Source organism: Oryctolagus cuniculus, chromosome 15, assembly GCF_964237555.1.
Source record: "Oryctolagus cuniculus chromosome 15, mOryCun1.1, whole genome shotgun sequence".
Lineage (NCBI taxonomy): Eukaryota > Metazoa > Chordata > Mammalia > Lagomorpha > Leporidae > Oryctolagus > Oryctolagus cuniculus.
This window is the reverse complement of record NC_091446.1, coordinates 55,717,779-55,734,113: the sequence shown is the minus strand read 5'-3', so window position 1 is coordinate 55,734,113 and position 16,335 is coordinate 55,717,779. Positions and strand designations below refer to the sequence as shown.

General features: G+C 40.3%; 1 protein-coding gene across 15 annotated transcripts in view; it reads left to right on the top strand.

The window, feature by feature from the left end:
- The window catches only part of JMJD1C (jumonji domain containing 1C), a 323,880-nt gene that overhangs the window by 111,562 nt on the left and 195,983 nt on the right, over window positions 1-16,335 (top strand). The gene's annotated exons all lie outside the window — the stretch shown is intronic.

The window sequence follows — 16,335 nt, the reverse complement described above, 5'->3', positions numbered from 1 at the left end:
TAACAGGCAGAGTGGACAGTGTGAGAGAGAGACAGAGAGAAAGGTCTTCCTTTGCCATTGGTTCACCCTCCAATAGCCGCTGCGGCTGGCGTATCATGCTGATCCGAAGCTAGGAGCCAGGTGCTTCTCCTGGTCTCCCATGGGGTGCAGGGCCCAAGCACTTGGGCCATCCTCCACTGTACTCCCTGGCCACAGCAGAGAGAGCTGGCCTGGAAGAGGGGCAACCGGGACAGTATCCGGCACCCCGACCAGGACTAGAACCCGGTGTGCTGGCGCTGCAAGGCGGAGGATTAGCCTAGTGAGCTGCGGCGCCGGCCTCCTTAATGTACTTTTAAATGAGCAACAAGATTTCTATGTTCATAAAAGTGCTTTAAAAAAAAAAAGCTTCAGATGGGCCGGTGCCAAGGCTCAATAGGCTAATCCTTCGCCTGCAGTGCCGGCACACTCGGTTCTAGTCCTGGTCGGGGTGCCGGATTCTGTCCTGGTTGCCCCTCTTCCAGGCCAGCTCTCTGCTATGCCCCGGGAGTGCAGTGGAGGATGGGCCAGGTTCTTGGGCACTGCATCTCCATGGGAGACCAGGAGAAGCACCTGGCTCCTGGCTTCGGATCAGTGTGGTGCGCCGGCTACAGTGCGCTGGCTGCGGTGGCCATTGGAGCATGAACCAACAGCAAAAGGAAGACCTTTCTCTCTGTCTCTCTCTCTCACTGTCCACTCTGCCTGTCAAAAAAAATAAAAATAAAAAAATAAAAAGCTCCAGATAGTCACTTAACCACTCAGATTTTGCACACTGTTTTTCTGAGGGCTGTTTAGCAAAGTGTTTTAATCCAGGATTTAAAAGCTTTAATTTATAATTGGTCAGGTTTATATAAAGAGGCATATTCAAAAGTTTATCCTAATTTTCTATAACCATAATTATCAGTTTTATAACTATAATACAAAAACTTCAAGTAGTTGTAATATTTAACCACAGTGGTGGTACTTTGAAGGGAAAGGTATTTAATTTTCAAATTTAACTATAATATCTCTGGGCTTAAAAAAGACCCAATAAGGTGTCATAGCAAGTTATAGTACCACCTTTAATGCCAGCATCCCATATGAGCACTAGGTGGAATCCCAGATGGTCTACTTCCCATCTAGGTACTTAAGCATTTGGGCTCCTGCACCCATGTGGGAGACCCAGGTGAAGTACCAGGCTTCTGGCTTTGGCCTGGCCATTACAACCATTTTGGGTGTAAACCAATGAATAGAAGATTCCCCCGTTCCCCCAACTACCTTTCCAGTTGTTTTCAGTTACTCATTTAAACCTGAGTTGTAAAACAAATAATTCTTTTAAGCTGATTTTGGGAAAAACTTTTTACAAAGTAGGTGACATCAGTTATTTTTGATCACAGAAAAATCTGAATGTTCTTATGATAGATTTTGTTTTAACAGTGTAGCTTCTTAGAAACTCAGTGTGAATGTGATTTATTTCCAAAATGAATCTCTCTCAGTGAATTTAAGTGACTTTCCTACTTTTACTATTTTCGGACTTGCAGAAAAATAGTACCCAGCCTTAAAATTTCATGTAGACACGTAACATTTTTCATGTGTGAAGTTAAAAACCAAATTATATGGTTTTTATCAAATGTGAGGTAGAGTTTTATATACATATTTAGTGAGCATAATAAACATAATTTTAGGTTAAATTTCAAATGGAATTGTATAAGCATACTTTGTGTGAATTCTATGATAAGAGACTTAGTAGAATGCTACAATTCATTACAAAGCCAAGTTATGTTTCATTACTTAGGTAAAATGGTGTTCTTTGTTTAGGTTCTTAGAGTGTTAGGAGAATTGTGTAGTTCTATTGATTGATTCCATGCAATGGAAATCTGACCTTTAGCAGATGTTTGAGAAATTGCCAGCACAGCATGATCAGCCAACTAGACAGTTTTCCCCTTGTTATTTATTTGACAAAATTTAATGGTTTAAGCATATACCAAAGAAATGTTTAAACACTTTTTCATAATATCAAAAGTTTTCTAAAATATTAAGAACAAATTGTAAAGACTGGTAACATGAAGTAGATTTTCTTCCCAAACCATGGATTACAGTTTAATTATTAAATTTTTGTATTTATGAAAACCTGAGAAAATTTTGATTGAATAATACTTTGTTTAAAATATTCTTAACTATGAAATTGTTATTAAGGTTTGATGTATGTTATTTTCTTCCTTAGTTATATTTTTCTTGTATAATTTAAATGTTACTGTAGGCTTCTACTTTTTTGTTATTCTTTCATTGTAAGCTCCTTTTAAAATAGATTTTTGAAAAACAGGGTTAAATATACTACAGAGCAGTTACCCTTCAGCTTCTGAGTAGCAGTAAGGCTTTGCTTGAATCCACGTTAAAGCCCGTTCTCTAAAGGACAGTATTTTTTAGATGATCTAATGAGTCAGCTGTGTAGTGGTGGGAGTTCAGAAAGAACACTGTATGCTCTGTTTTCTTCAGTTTCATCGACTGAGTATACAGGAAGGGAAGGAAGGACTGGCTTAATGTTTGAGAACTAAGTGATGAATTGTTAGTACCAATGATTGCCAGACTGGATCTTTTCCTGCAGGTGCTGTTTTTCCATAGGACATTGCAGTTGCATTTCATTGTGTTAGATAGGGAAAGAAAGATTTTAAGGAAAGTCTGAGGAACATTATTTTACACAGTTTTATTTGACAATTTTGTAATCATTTTGTTTGTCTTAAATTTATATATGGAATTACTTTTCCCGAAGGATTACAATTTAAGTGTTGGTAGACATGTATATATCAACCTTAAAAAAAGAAAAGATATTTGTCATCATGCTGAGTGAAATAAGCCAGTCCCAAAGGGACAAATACCATATGTTCTCCCTGATCGGTGACGACTGACTGAACACCAAGAGGGAAACTTGTTGGAGTGAGGTGGACACTATGGGAAATGGTGGCTTGATCAGCATAGCCCTGACTGTTAATGAACAACTTAATACATTATCCCTCTTAGTAGTTTTTTTTATCTGTTCTACTTAATATGACTGGTTTAGATCTGTAATTGATGCACAGTTATTCTTAAGTGTTGAAAATTAACTGAAATGTGATCCCTGTTGAACATGGTGGTGGGAATGGGAGAGGGAAGAGATGTATAATTTGGGACATGCTCAGGCTGACTTGCCCCAAGTGGTGGAGTTGGAAGCATACCAGGGGATTCCAATTCAATCCCATCGAGGTGGCATGTACCAATGCCATCTCACTGTTCCAGGTGATCAGCTTCAGTTCACAGTTGGTCATGGTGAAGGGACTGGGAGTCAAAGGGAACACATAGACAAGTCTAGTACCTGCTAACGCTAACCGATGGAGTAAATAAAGGGGAGAGTGATCCAACATGGGAAGTGAGATACTCAGCAGACTCATAGAATGGCAGATGTACTAAATAGCACTCTGGCCTCAGAATCAGCCCTAAAGGCATTCGGAGCTGGCTGAAAAGCTCATGAGAGTATTTCAGGCATGGAAAGCCAAGACACTCTGGCAAAAGATCTCTGCGAGTGAGATCCCAGTGGAAAGAACAGGTCATCAAAGAAGGAGGTACCTTTCTCTGAAGGGAGGAGAGAACCTCCACTTTGACTATGACCTTGTCTAAACAAGATAAGAGTCGGAGAACTCAGAGGGCTTCCATAGCCTTGGAAACTCATGACTGGAGCATAGGGAGATTACTGATGCCATAGACAGGAGTGTCAATTGGTAAAGTCAACAACAGGAGTCACTGTGCACTTACTCCTCATGTAGGATCTCTATCCTTAATGTGCTGTACATTGAGATTTAATGCTATAACGAGTACTCAAACAATATATTTCACTTTGTGTTTCTATGGGGGTGCAAACTGTTGAAATCCTTACTTAATGCATACTAAACTGATCCTCTGTAAAAAAAAAAGAAAAGAAAAAGAAAAAAAAAAAAAAAAAGAACTTATCAATTCCCAACTTGACTCTCACTGGGATTAAACATGACAATAGGTCTGCTCTGATTTCATCATCATTTAAAAAAATCATCTATTATTTTTCACTTTATGTTTCTGTGTGGGAGCAAACTGTTGAAATCCATACTGGATGTATACTAAGCTGATCTTCTGTATATTAAGATAATCGAAAATGAATCATGATGTGAATGGAAGGGGAGAGGGAGTGGGAAAGGGGAGGGTTGTGGGTGGGAGGGATGGTATGGGGGGGAAGCCATTGTAATCCATAAGTCGTACTTTGGAAAATTATATGCATTAAATAAAAGTTTAAAAAAAATAGGCAAAAAAAAATAAAAAATAAAAAAAAAAAAAAAAAAGAAAAGATATTTGTTTTAAAGACATGCCTCAGTATCAGAAGTTCCACGAATAATTGTGCTAAACCATAACTAAAAATCAAATACCTATGATACAGTTTTACTGAATCCAAATGAACCAAGCCAATAGCTGGTATCAGTTCTTATGAGTGTAAACCAGTTGCATATGTTCTTATATGAGAAGACTTTAAAAATTAACGAAAAAATTAAAATATAAACTTTATTTCTCAACATAAGCTTCATCAAGTCCAGGATACTTTTATAAGTGATGATTCCAGTCATTTAGTCCTGAAAAACTGAGAGTCCTGAGAATTTAACTGTATCATTGAAGAGAAATTGGTGCCTTTTTAAAAAAATTTTTTTAAGATTGGAAACAGAAGTCAGAAGGAGCCAAATCAGAACTCTAAGGTAGATGCCTAATCATTTCCCATCTAGTCTCTCAAAAACTTACCCTTGTTTGATGAGAAGAATGAGTGGGTGCATTGAGTGGTGAAGGACTCTCTCTGGTGAAGCTTTCCTGGGCATTTTTCTGCTAAAGGTTTGGCTAACTTTCTGAAAAATCTCCTAATAAGCTAATGTAATCATTCTTTGGCTCTCCAGAATCCACTTATGTATTTAGTTGTTTTCAAAGCCATTTTTGGAGTGGAGTTGTCTCTTTTTTTTTTTTTTTTAAGATTTATTTATTTATTTGAAAGATTACACAGAGAGAGAAGGAGAGGCAGAGAGGGAGGTCTTCATCCTCTGGTTCACTCCCCAATTGGCCACAAAGGCTGGAGCTGCGCCGATCCAAACCCAGGAGTCGGGAGCTTCTTCTGGATCTCCCACATGGGTGCAGGGACCCAAGGAATTGGGCCATCTTCTACTGCTTTCTCAGGCCATAGCAGAGAGTTAGATCAGAAGTGGAGCAGCTGGGACTCAAAGTGGCATCCATATGGGATGCTGGCACTGCAGCCGGTGGCCTTACTCACTACACCACAGCACTGGCCCCTGGAGTCATATCTTAAGACAGGGTATTATATTCAACAGCTCACAAGCTGGAGAAATACGTAATTCTATTCACTTTTTTATTTTAAAGATTTATTTATTTGTTTGAATGAGTTAGACACAGAGTCATTTTCTGTCTGCTGTTTTACTCCTCAAATGGCCACAATGGCCAGGGTTAGGCCTGAAGCCAGGAGTCAAGAACTCCATCCAGGTTTCCCATTTGGGTGGCAGGGGCTCAAGCACTTGGACCATCTTCAGCTGCTTTCTCAACAGCATTAGCAGGTAACTGGATATGATGCAGAGCAGCCAGGACTTGGAACATTGGATGCCTATGTCTCCAATGTCAGTTTAAGCTGTAGCATCACAATGCTTGGCCCCTCAGTTCACTCTAAAGGCCTTGTTTGGAAATCAGTGTGTTTGTGAATTCATCTAACATAATTTTTTCTGTGTGTGTGATGGAATATTTTTTTAAAAATATATTCTGATGGACCGATTTTCTAATATTTATAGTCTTCTTGTATATATATAAATAAATACTGAAATCAACACTCATCTTCTGGGCAGAGTGCTTGCATTTTGAAAGTCATGAAGAATCTGAGACAACTGCTTTACAGTGATTTGGTTATACTTGATAAATTTTTTTAAAATAGCATTAAAAAGATTTATTTATTTGTTTATTTGAAAACAGAGTTAATGTGGGGGTGTGGGGTGGGGAGGGACGGGGATGAAATAGATCTTCTATTGATTGGCAGGGTTACTCCTCAAATGGTCACAATAGCCAGGGCTGATCAAATCCAAAGTCAGGAACCTGGAACTCTCTCTGGGTCTCTCCCATGTGTGGCAGGGGCCCATGCTCGTGGACCATCTTCTGCTGCCTTTCCAGATGCATTAACAGGGACCTGAATTGGAGGTAGAACAACCTGGACTTGAGCCAGTGCTCATATAGGATGCCAGCATTGCAAGCAGTGACTTCTAGTCTGTGTCACAATGCTGGCCCCTTTATTCCTAATTATAAAATTATATTGATTTTAGTTTACTCCCTTTGTAGGGGTCCTTCAAGTATTCTTGATGTAAGTTCTTGACAGCAGAATTTAGAATACAATGAGGCAAGTAGAATCTACATTAAAGTAGACATCCACTCTTAATTCTCTCAGGATTGTGTTTTTGCAAAGCATCTCTGCAACTCTCTAATTCAAGACTGTGACTTTTACCTCATTAGAAACTCCATCATATCTAAAATGGCATCTTACTCTTCTTACATCTTAGACACTTGTATGTCATTTAATATTACTATCAACAACTGACATGTGTGCTTATTTTTGGTCTGTTGGCCCTCCAAAATAAATAAATAAATAAGAATTCATGAAAACAGGGACTTGATTTTTGTTTTTGTTACACCTGTTAACCCACTTTTCAGTGCAATGTATGGCACGTAATAAAGCCTTAAGAAATGTTTGACTATTATTAAAAATAGGAAAACATGGCAAAAAAGATTGTACTTAAAAAAATAGGGAAATTGAAAAGAGCAAGTATCCAAATAAAGATGAGTTCCATTTTAGATATGCTGAATATATGAAGTAGTACGGATAATCCCTTGAGTTAGGTTAGAACCGGAAAACATTCTCTGCACAAGACCAAATAGCAAACAGTTTATGCTTTTCAGGCCTTATCACATTTGGTTAGTTTTAATATTGAAATGAGAAAGCATCCATTGATAATATATAAATGAAAGAATGTGACAATGTTTGAGTAAAATTTTTGTAGCAAAAATAAGTGATTGACTTGTGGGCCATGATATATTGACCCCAGGACTTGAAAATGAAAGTGATAAATGCAAGACTTAGGAGTTTAATCTCTATGCAGAAGATATGTTTTTACATTAATAAAGTGAGATGAAGAAGGAGATAGTATGTAGTCTAAGAAAATTAGTCTGGCTGTAGCAGATAAGCTGGAGAAAAATAATGGAGGTTGAGGCTAGTGTTGTGGTATAGCAGGTTAACCTGCCACCTGTGATGCTGGCATCCCATATGGGTGCTGCCGCTGGTTTGAGTCCTGGCTGCTCCACTTCAATCCAGCTTCCTGCTTATTTGTCTGGGAAAGCTGCAAAAGATGGCCCAAATGCTTGGGCCCCTGCCACTCATGCGAGAGTCCTGGATGAAGCTCCTGGCTTTGATCTGGCCAAGCCCTAGCCATGCAACCATCTAGGGAATGAACTGGCTGTTGGAAGATTTCTCTGTCTCCTCCTCTGAAACTCTACCTTTGAAATAAATAAGAACCCCCCCCCCCTTTTTTTTAAATGTGGGCTTATCTAGAGCTGCTTATATTTGAGACACTGAATACTTTACACATACAAAATCATATAATCCTTTCCAAAACAACCTGTGCATGTAGGTATCGTTATGCTTTCTTTTTCACTGATAAGAAAGTGAAGCACAGAAAAGTTAGTTTTCCTAAGACCACAGAATTGTCAAGTAGTGTAACCATATCTGGTTCTCAGTCTGTACTGTTTTAGCATATCTCATGAGGCAGTTAGGAGCTCAGTGAGGATATTGACCATTAAAGGCTGGGACAGTAATGAGAAATGTGAAGTATGGTCTGAGTGTGAAGACAGGGATTGCATCAAGAATAGTGGAAAGATTCTTTGTAATACTTAAGGAATGTAAGAAAGGGAGCTCTTTGGGGGAAGGATAATGTGTTTTGTTTTTTGTTTGTTTTTGACAGAGTGGACAGTGAGAGAGAGAGAGACAGAGATAAAGGTCTTCCTTTGCCATTGGTTCACCCTCCAATAGCCGCCACGGCCGGCACGCTGTGGCCGGCGCACCGCGCTGATCCAATGGCAGGAGCCAGGTACTTCTACTGGTCTCCCATGGGGTGTAGGGCCCAAGGACTTGGGCCATCCTCCACTGCACTCCCTGGCCACAGCAGAGAGCTGGCCTGAAAGAGGGCAACCAGAACAGAATCCGGCGTCCCAACTGGGACTAGAACCCGGTGTGCCGGCGCTGCAAGGCGGAGGATTAGCCTAGTGAGCCGCAGCGCTGGCCCGTGTTTTGTATGTTGTTGGAGATGATAACACCATTACGTGAAATTGTATAATTATGAATGAAAAAATGAAATTTGGTTGAGAATTATGTCTGGAAATAGAAATCTGGGAGTCAGCATTACTTTAATATGTTTTTATTATTTGCTTTATACAAGACTTCAGGAAGTGACAGAATAAAAATTTAGTGAATATGAGAGGATGATTTCTAGTTTAGGAGCTTAGTCCAAAACAATGACCTCCCTTAAATTTAAACAATTTTAATACCAGAAATAACTTCTATAAATAGGACATAGAGTTAATAACAACATTTCCTCGTTTTTTCCTATGGGTTTGTTTGGTTTTTTTTTTTTTTTTTTTTTTTTTTTGGAAAGATTTATTTATTCATTTGAAGGGCAGAGTTAGAGTGAGATCTTCCATCCACTGGTTCACTCCCCAGATGGCTGCAATGGCTGGAGCTGGGCCAGACCACAGCCAGGAGGCAGGACTTCTTTTAGGTCTCCCACATGGGCACAGGGACCCAATTATTTGAGCCATCCTCTGCTGCATTTCCAGGCATACATTGGCAGGGAGCTAGATAGGAAAGGGAGCAGCCTGGACTAGAACTGTTGTCCACATAGGATGCTGGCACCACAGGAGGAGGCTTTACCTGCTGTGGCATTGTGCCAACCCTTCCCTAATGGATTTTAATCTGGTGATTGAGCTATTTATTTAGCCTGTCTGGCTGAGAGTTGACTATCTTCAGATCTGAAGTGGAACTCTTTGATATTGGAAGACATGGCTTGCTTTATCCTCTCGGACTCTGATATTCTTGGGCCTGGAAAGACATTATATGGTGTAGTCAGTGTATTTTGGAGTGAGTACTGTGGAAACCAAAATAGGCAAAGTATCATAACAATATAAAAATAATATTTAGTGAACTTTGACATGGATGTTGTGATACAGCCTGTTAGGCTACTGCCTACAATGCCTGCATCCTATATCGAGAGTGCCTGGGATCAAGTCTTGCCTCTCCTTTCCATCCAGCTTCCTGTACACTGTAGTAGGCAGCAAATGCTTCAAGTGTTTGGATCTCTACCATTCATGTGGGAGACCTAAATGGTGTTCCTGGCTCCTCGATTTGGCCTGGACCATTTCTGGTTCTGCCTTTCCTATAAATAGAAGTAAATAAACTTAAAAAAGGTAGGACCAGTGCCATGGCATAGCAGGTAAAGCTGCAGCCTGCATCCCATCGAGGCACTGGTTTGAGTTCTGGCTGTTCCACTTCTGATCCAGCTCCTTAATAATGGCCTGGGAAAGCAGCAGCAGATGACACAAATGCTTGGGCCTCTGCGCCCAAGTGGGAGACCCAGCATGGAGCTCCTGGCTCCTGGCAACCTGTGTCATGTTTGTAGTGGGGTAAAACTGCTGCCTACAATGCTGGCATCCCATATGGGCACTGGTTAATGTTCTGGCTACTCTACTTCTGATCCAGCTCACTGCTAATGCCCTGGGAAAAGCATTGGAAGATGACCCACATATCTGGGCCCCTACATCCATGTGGGAGACCTGGATGAAGCTCCTGCTTCCTGGCTTTTAGCCTGGCTCAGCCCTGGCTGTTGGGGCACTTGGTGGAGTGAACCAGTGGATGGAAGAAAAGTATATAAACATGAATAATATGTGCATGGTTGTGCTGTGGTTAAGCTGCCTCTTGGAATACCTTCAACCCATGTCAGAGTGCCCGAGTTCATGTTCTGGCTTCATTTCCAATTCAGGTTCTTGTCAGTTTATGTTCCAGGAGGCAGCGGGTGATAGCTCAGGTACTTGGGACCTTCTGCTCTCATGGGCAACCTAGATTGAGTTTCAGGCTCCTGGCTTTGGCCTGGTCCAGACTTGGCAGTTACGGACATTTGGGTGGCAAACCAGAAAATAACAGATTGTTCTCTGTCTCTGCATGAATAAATAAAAATTATAAAAAGAAGTTGCTAATTCAAGGAATGGATTAGTTTGGAAAAATTAGTTGCTTAGAAATAAATACATTCCTACTCTAGGCTGTTAGTAACTAATTTTGTGTCTTCAGATCCTTAAAGGGAATATTTTTGCAGTTTGTTTTGTGGCACCTTGATATTCTCAGTGATTCTGAAGTTTACAAATAATACTCCTTTCTTTTGTGTCTTCAGTTACTATTCATTTCTTCTACCAACAGTAACAAATTTTTTTGTTGTTGTTACCTCTTTTTACTTTAACAATACTAATTTATATTACACTAATTAGAAATCACAAAAAACATTGTTTTAAGAGGTGCAGGGGGTTGGCGCCCTGGCCGGAAGCTCCAACATCCCATATGGGCGCCAGTTCTGGTCCCGGCTGCCCCACTTCTGATCCGGCTCTCTGCTGTGACCTGGGAGGGCAGTGGAGGATGGCTCAAGTGCTTGGGCCCCTGCACCCACATGGGAGACCAGGAGGAGGCTCCTGGCTCCTGGCTTCAGATCAGTGCAATCCCGGCCGTTGCGGCCAACTGGCGAGTGAACCATCGGATGGAAGACCTTTTTCTCTCTCTCCCCCTCTCCCCCTTTCCCCCTCTCCCTTCCTCTCTCTCTCTCTCCCTCCCCCTCCCTCTCTCTCTTCCTCTCCCTCTCCTCTCCACCTCTTCCTCCCCTCCCCCTCCCTCTCTCTCTTCCTCTTCCTCTGCTCTGACTCTCAAGTAAAAAAAAAAAAAAATTCTATGTGGGGGGCTTTGTTGTTCAACAGTTCTTTCACCAGCTGAGTAATTTCCTCTGCCCATGAGCCATGAAGTCCATGGGATTAAATTTTTGCCATTGTAAAATATATACTGTTCGGGGCCAGTGTTGTGGCGTAGAGGGTAAAGCCGCTGTTTGCAGTACCAGCATCCCGTATGGGCGCCAGTTCAAGTCCCAGCTGCTCCTCTTCTGACCCAGCTCCCTGCTATGCCCTGGGAAAGCAGAAGATGGCCCAAGTCCTTGGGCCCCTGCCCACATGTGGGAGACCCAGAGGAAGCTCCTGGCTCCTGGCTTCAGATTGGCGCAGCTCTGGCCATTGCAGCCATTTGGGGAGTGAACCGGCGGATGGAAGACCTCTCACTTTCTCTGCCTCTCCTTCTCTGTGTAACTCTTTCAAATACATAAATAATATTAAAAATATATATACTGTTCAATGCCATGACTTTCTTGTTTCTTGTGATTGGTTTAAGTATTTTAGATTAGAAATACCTAGAGTCTGTTGATCATTGGTTTCTCTGATACTTCATGGTACTTTTAGGCATTTAGGGTGGAAATGTAAGACCTTTTAACATTTCCATGGAATACAGTTCATTATTTTTTATTTTTATTACCTACTATGTGCCAAGGATTATGTGACTGAACAGACCAGACATAATTACATCCCTGCTAGAGTTTTCTGTTAGTGGAAATTTTTTTTTCTGTGTAATAAGGCTTCAGTTATAAGTGGTTCCTAATGACCTTGCTTTTGCAGTAGTAATCATAATTTTTATTAAACTTTAGTAATTTGTAAAATTTAAATAGTTTTGGAGGGGAGAACGTTAAAACATTTTAAAATTAAATTCCTGAATTATCAAACTAGATAAAAATGTAAAAACTAAACTTACATTCCATCATACTTAAGCTATTTACAATTTTGGTAATGTGGATACTTGATGTTTAGCTAATTGTGACTATGTAAACACTGCTTTGGGATAGATACTTGAAATATGTTGATTTTTAATTCTGTTTTTCTTGGAGTCAATAATAGCCTTTTATTTCCTCCTTTATTTAGCTTTCTATGTTCTTGTCACTGAATTAATCAGCTATTCTCCCAAGTTTTGTGTATCTTTTCAGTGCATTCAGGTATGTACATTAGGTATACATTTTGTCGTCTTTCTGATATTTTTCCTGGGTTTTTATATCTGGACTAGCTCTCTAGACCTCTGCTGATCTTCTTTCACCATCATCCTGTAATTTCTTTTTTTTTTTTCCCCAAGATTGATTTATTTATTTCAAAGGCAGAGTTACAGAGAGGCAGAGACGGAGGGAGGGAGGGAGGGAGAAAGAGAGAGAGAGAAGGAGAGAAAGATGTCTTCCTTCCACTGGTTCACTCACCAGATGGCCGCAATGGCAGGAGCTACGCCGTTCCGAAGCTAGAAGCCTGGAGCTTCTTCTGGGTCTCTTACGCAAGTGCAGTGGCCCCAGGACTTGGCTATTTTCAACTGCTTTCCCAGGCTATAGCAGAGAACCGGATCAAAAGTGGAGTAGCTGGGACTTGAACCAGTGCCCATCTGGGATGCCAGCACTGCAGGTGGTGGCTTTACCTGCTGTGTCACAGCACTGGACCCTGGTAATTTTTTTTGCTTCCCTCTTGTTGGATTCTTTTCCTAGATCCATGTTTTGATTTATTCTCTTGTATTGGTGAAGTGTATCCTCATGTAGTTTGTTCTAACAGTAGTCCTTTTTAAAGGTAAACTTTTTTGATAGCTTGTAAGTTTATTTGAAAAGATGTTTTTTTTTTTCTGCTTTGAAATTTGACTAAAACCTGACTAGATACAGAATTCTGGATTAAAGGTTGGAAAAAATTTGGAAAGAATTAATTGGTGTCTTCCAGATTCTGGTGTTGAAAAAGTCTTATGCATGCTTTTTTTTTTTTTTTTTTTTTTTTTTGACAGGCAGAGTGGACAGTGAGAGAGAGAGACAGAGAGAAAGGTCTTCCTTTGCCGTTGGTTCACCCTCCAATGGCTGCCATGGCCGGCGCACTGCACCGCACTGATCCGAAGGCAGGAGCCAGGCGCTTCTCCTGGTCTCCCATGGGGTGCAGGGCCCAAGTACTTGGGCCATCCTCCACTGCACTCCCGGGCCACAGCAGAGAGCTGGCCTGGAGGAGGGGCAACCGGGACAGAATGCAGCGCCCCGACCAGGACTAGAACCAAGCGTGCTGGCGCCACAAGGCGGAGGATTAGCCTAGTGAGCCGCGGCACCGGCCAGCTATGCATGCTTTTAAAAGAAGGAAGCTTGTGCAATCTTTTCTTCTGTTTGTGCTTAGGAATTTAAAAATGATGTTCCTAGGCATTTGTTGATTTTCATCATATGTGCTTTAGTTCTTGGGAATTTCTTTTCTTTTTTTTTTAAACTTTTATTTAGTAAATACAAATTTCCAAAGTACAGTTTATGGATTACATAACTTCCCTCCAACCCGCAACCCTCCCATCTCCCGCTCTCTCTCCCATTCCATTCACATCAAGATTCCTTTTCAATTATCTTTATATACAGAAGATCAGTTTAGTATATATTAAGTAAAGACTTCATCAGTTTGCACCCACACAGAACATAAAGTGTAAAATACTGTTTGAGTACTCGTTATAGCATTACTTCACATTGGACAACACATTAAGGACAGAGATCCTACATGAGGAGTAAGTACACAGTGATTCCTGTTGTTGACTTAACAATTTGACACTCTTGTTTATGGCATCAGTAATCTCCCTAGGCTCTAGTCATGAGTTGCCAAGGCTATGGAAGCCTTTTGAGTTCACTGACTTTGATCTTATTCCGACAAGGTCATAGTTAGAGTGAAAGTTCTCTCCTCTCTTCAGAGAAAGGTACCTCCTTCTTTGATAGCCCCGTTCTTTCCACTGGGATCTCACTCGCAGAGATCTTTCATTTAGGGTTTTCTTTTCTTTTTCTTTTTTTTCTTTTTTCTTTTTTTTTTTTTTTTTTGCCAGAGAGTGTCTTGGCTTTCCATGCCTAAAATACTCTCATGGGCTCTTCAGCTGGATCCGAATGCCTTAAGGGCTGATTCTGAGGCCAGAGTGCTGTTTAGGATATCTACCATTCTACGAGTCTGCTGTGTATCCTGCTTCCCATGTTGGATCGTTCTCTCTCTTTTTGATTTTATCAGCTAGTATTAGCAGACACTAGTCTTGTTTATGTGATCCCTTTGACTCTTAGACCTATCAGTGTGATCAATTGTGAACTGAAATTGATCACTGGGACTAGTGAGATGGCATTGGTACATGCCACCTTGATGGGATTGTATTGGAATCTCCTGGCACGATTCTATCTCCACCATTTGGGGCAAGTCCGATTGAGCATGTCCCAAATTGCACATCTCCTCCCTCTCTTAGGGAAATTCTTTTCACTTTGGAAATTTTTGAGTTTCAATTCTGAACAGTTTTCTTGAATTGTTTCTAAGATTACCTTTTCTGTGTTCTTTCCCTCTTATCTGAAGCCTGTATTTGGATACTGAACCATTCTGACCTTTTATTTTCTTTTATCATTTTATGTCCTATATTTTTGTTCTAGATTCTGGGGAAAATTTCCATCTTCTTTTTCTATACTTTCTATGATGTTTTCATTTCTGCTATTCTAGTTTAATATCGTAAAGCTCTGTTTTCTCAAAATGGTCATTTTCTGTCAGTATTCTTTTTCTGTCTTTTGAGTATGTCTTTTTTCTATAACATCATTGTGAGTATTGTTATTATTGCTTTTTCTTCTCCCTTCAGAGTCTTTGTTTTGTGTTTTTTCCTCTGTGTTTTAGTATGTATGTTTTATGTTCTCATGTGAAATATCTCACAGTTTTTTCTGACTTCATGTTTTATAGGATAACACTTAACAAAAGCACAGCAGGAGCTTTGACCATGTGGGTGGGGTGTACTGAGTGTAACATTACCTATTTGGAGATCAGGCATTTTCCTTTCAGGGGATATCTAATATCTGTGAGTTTAGGTCTTTTGTTTAAAGTTGGTTAGATTTATCAGAGAAATTACCAGTGTTTTGCCTGGCTTTCACAGTTATAAGGGAAAGAGGCTGAGAGTGGGGTGTGGCATCAGCCCTGGGCATCTTTCATTATGTACACTTTCATTTAATCCTGCTATTTCTGTAGTAATCCATGCCCTCAATTAATACGTTTCCTGATCCAGAGACACTGCTGATAACCTTCTGCAGGGAATGAACCTTCTCTTTTTCCAAAATGGGAGAGGAGGCAATTGCTAGGCTAGAATCAAGGAGAGTTTATGAGATAGTTGCTGTTTAAATGTACTACAGTCTGCCAAAAATATTTAAACTTTTGGGAGCTTAGCTGTTTTAAATTGGGGTATTTGTCAACTTTCTGCAATTGTGGTTTTAGATTAAGCTTCAAATTTCTTTATTTTACTAAGTAAGTTGCCACTGCTTTTGCTGTTATTGTGGTATTAGTTGATTCTCCTCACTTTTTTGAACCATTAAAATCTTGGAACCCCTCAACTTGTCATCCAACATGTGAATTATTTTTCTTCACTTTAATTTTTTTTGGATTTGTTTTATTTATTTGAAAGAGAGAGAGGGAGAGATAGAGAACTTGCATTTGCTGGTTCTCTCCCCAAATAGCTGCAGTGAATCCAGGAGCCAGGAGCCTCATTCAGATGAACCTGGTATGATTTAATCCATTATGCCACAATGCCAGCCCATACTACACTGTTTTCACAATCTGACTTTTGTATCATTTGATTATTTTGGCAGAGTACAAGGACAGTGTTCCTTGGGCTATGTGTGAAGACATTCTATTAGTTTTGCTAAAGTTGTTAGTTAATATTCTTAGTTATTATTGGTTATCAAGCTGTGAGTGAGTACCATGTATATTGTATTTTTACTGGACTTGTATTTTATCATTATACTCTTAAAATATTTTCATGATTTTTTCCTACATTGTTTGTGTAAAATATATAGTATTTTATATTTATAAATAGTTCATTTATATTTATTATACCAGCCAATCCCCAAAAAATTTATTGGGGCTGGCATTTGGGGATGGTGGATTAACAACTCTAGCTTTCCATGTTGGAGTGCTGGTTCCATTCTCAGTTGCTGTGTGCTGATCTAGCTTGCTGCTAATTCACCTGGGAAGGCAGCAGATGACAGCCCACATGCAGGACCCCTGCCAGCAATGTAGGAGACCTGCATGGAGTTCCTGGCTCCTGGCTTTGGCCTGGCCTAGCCTTGGCTGTTGATGCTATCTGTG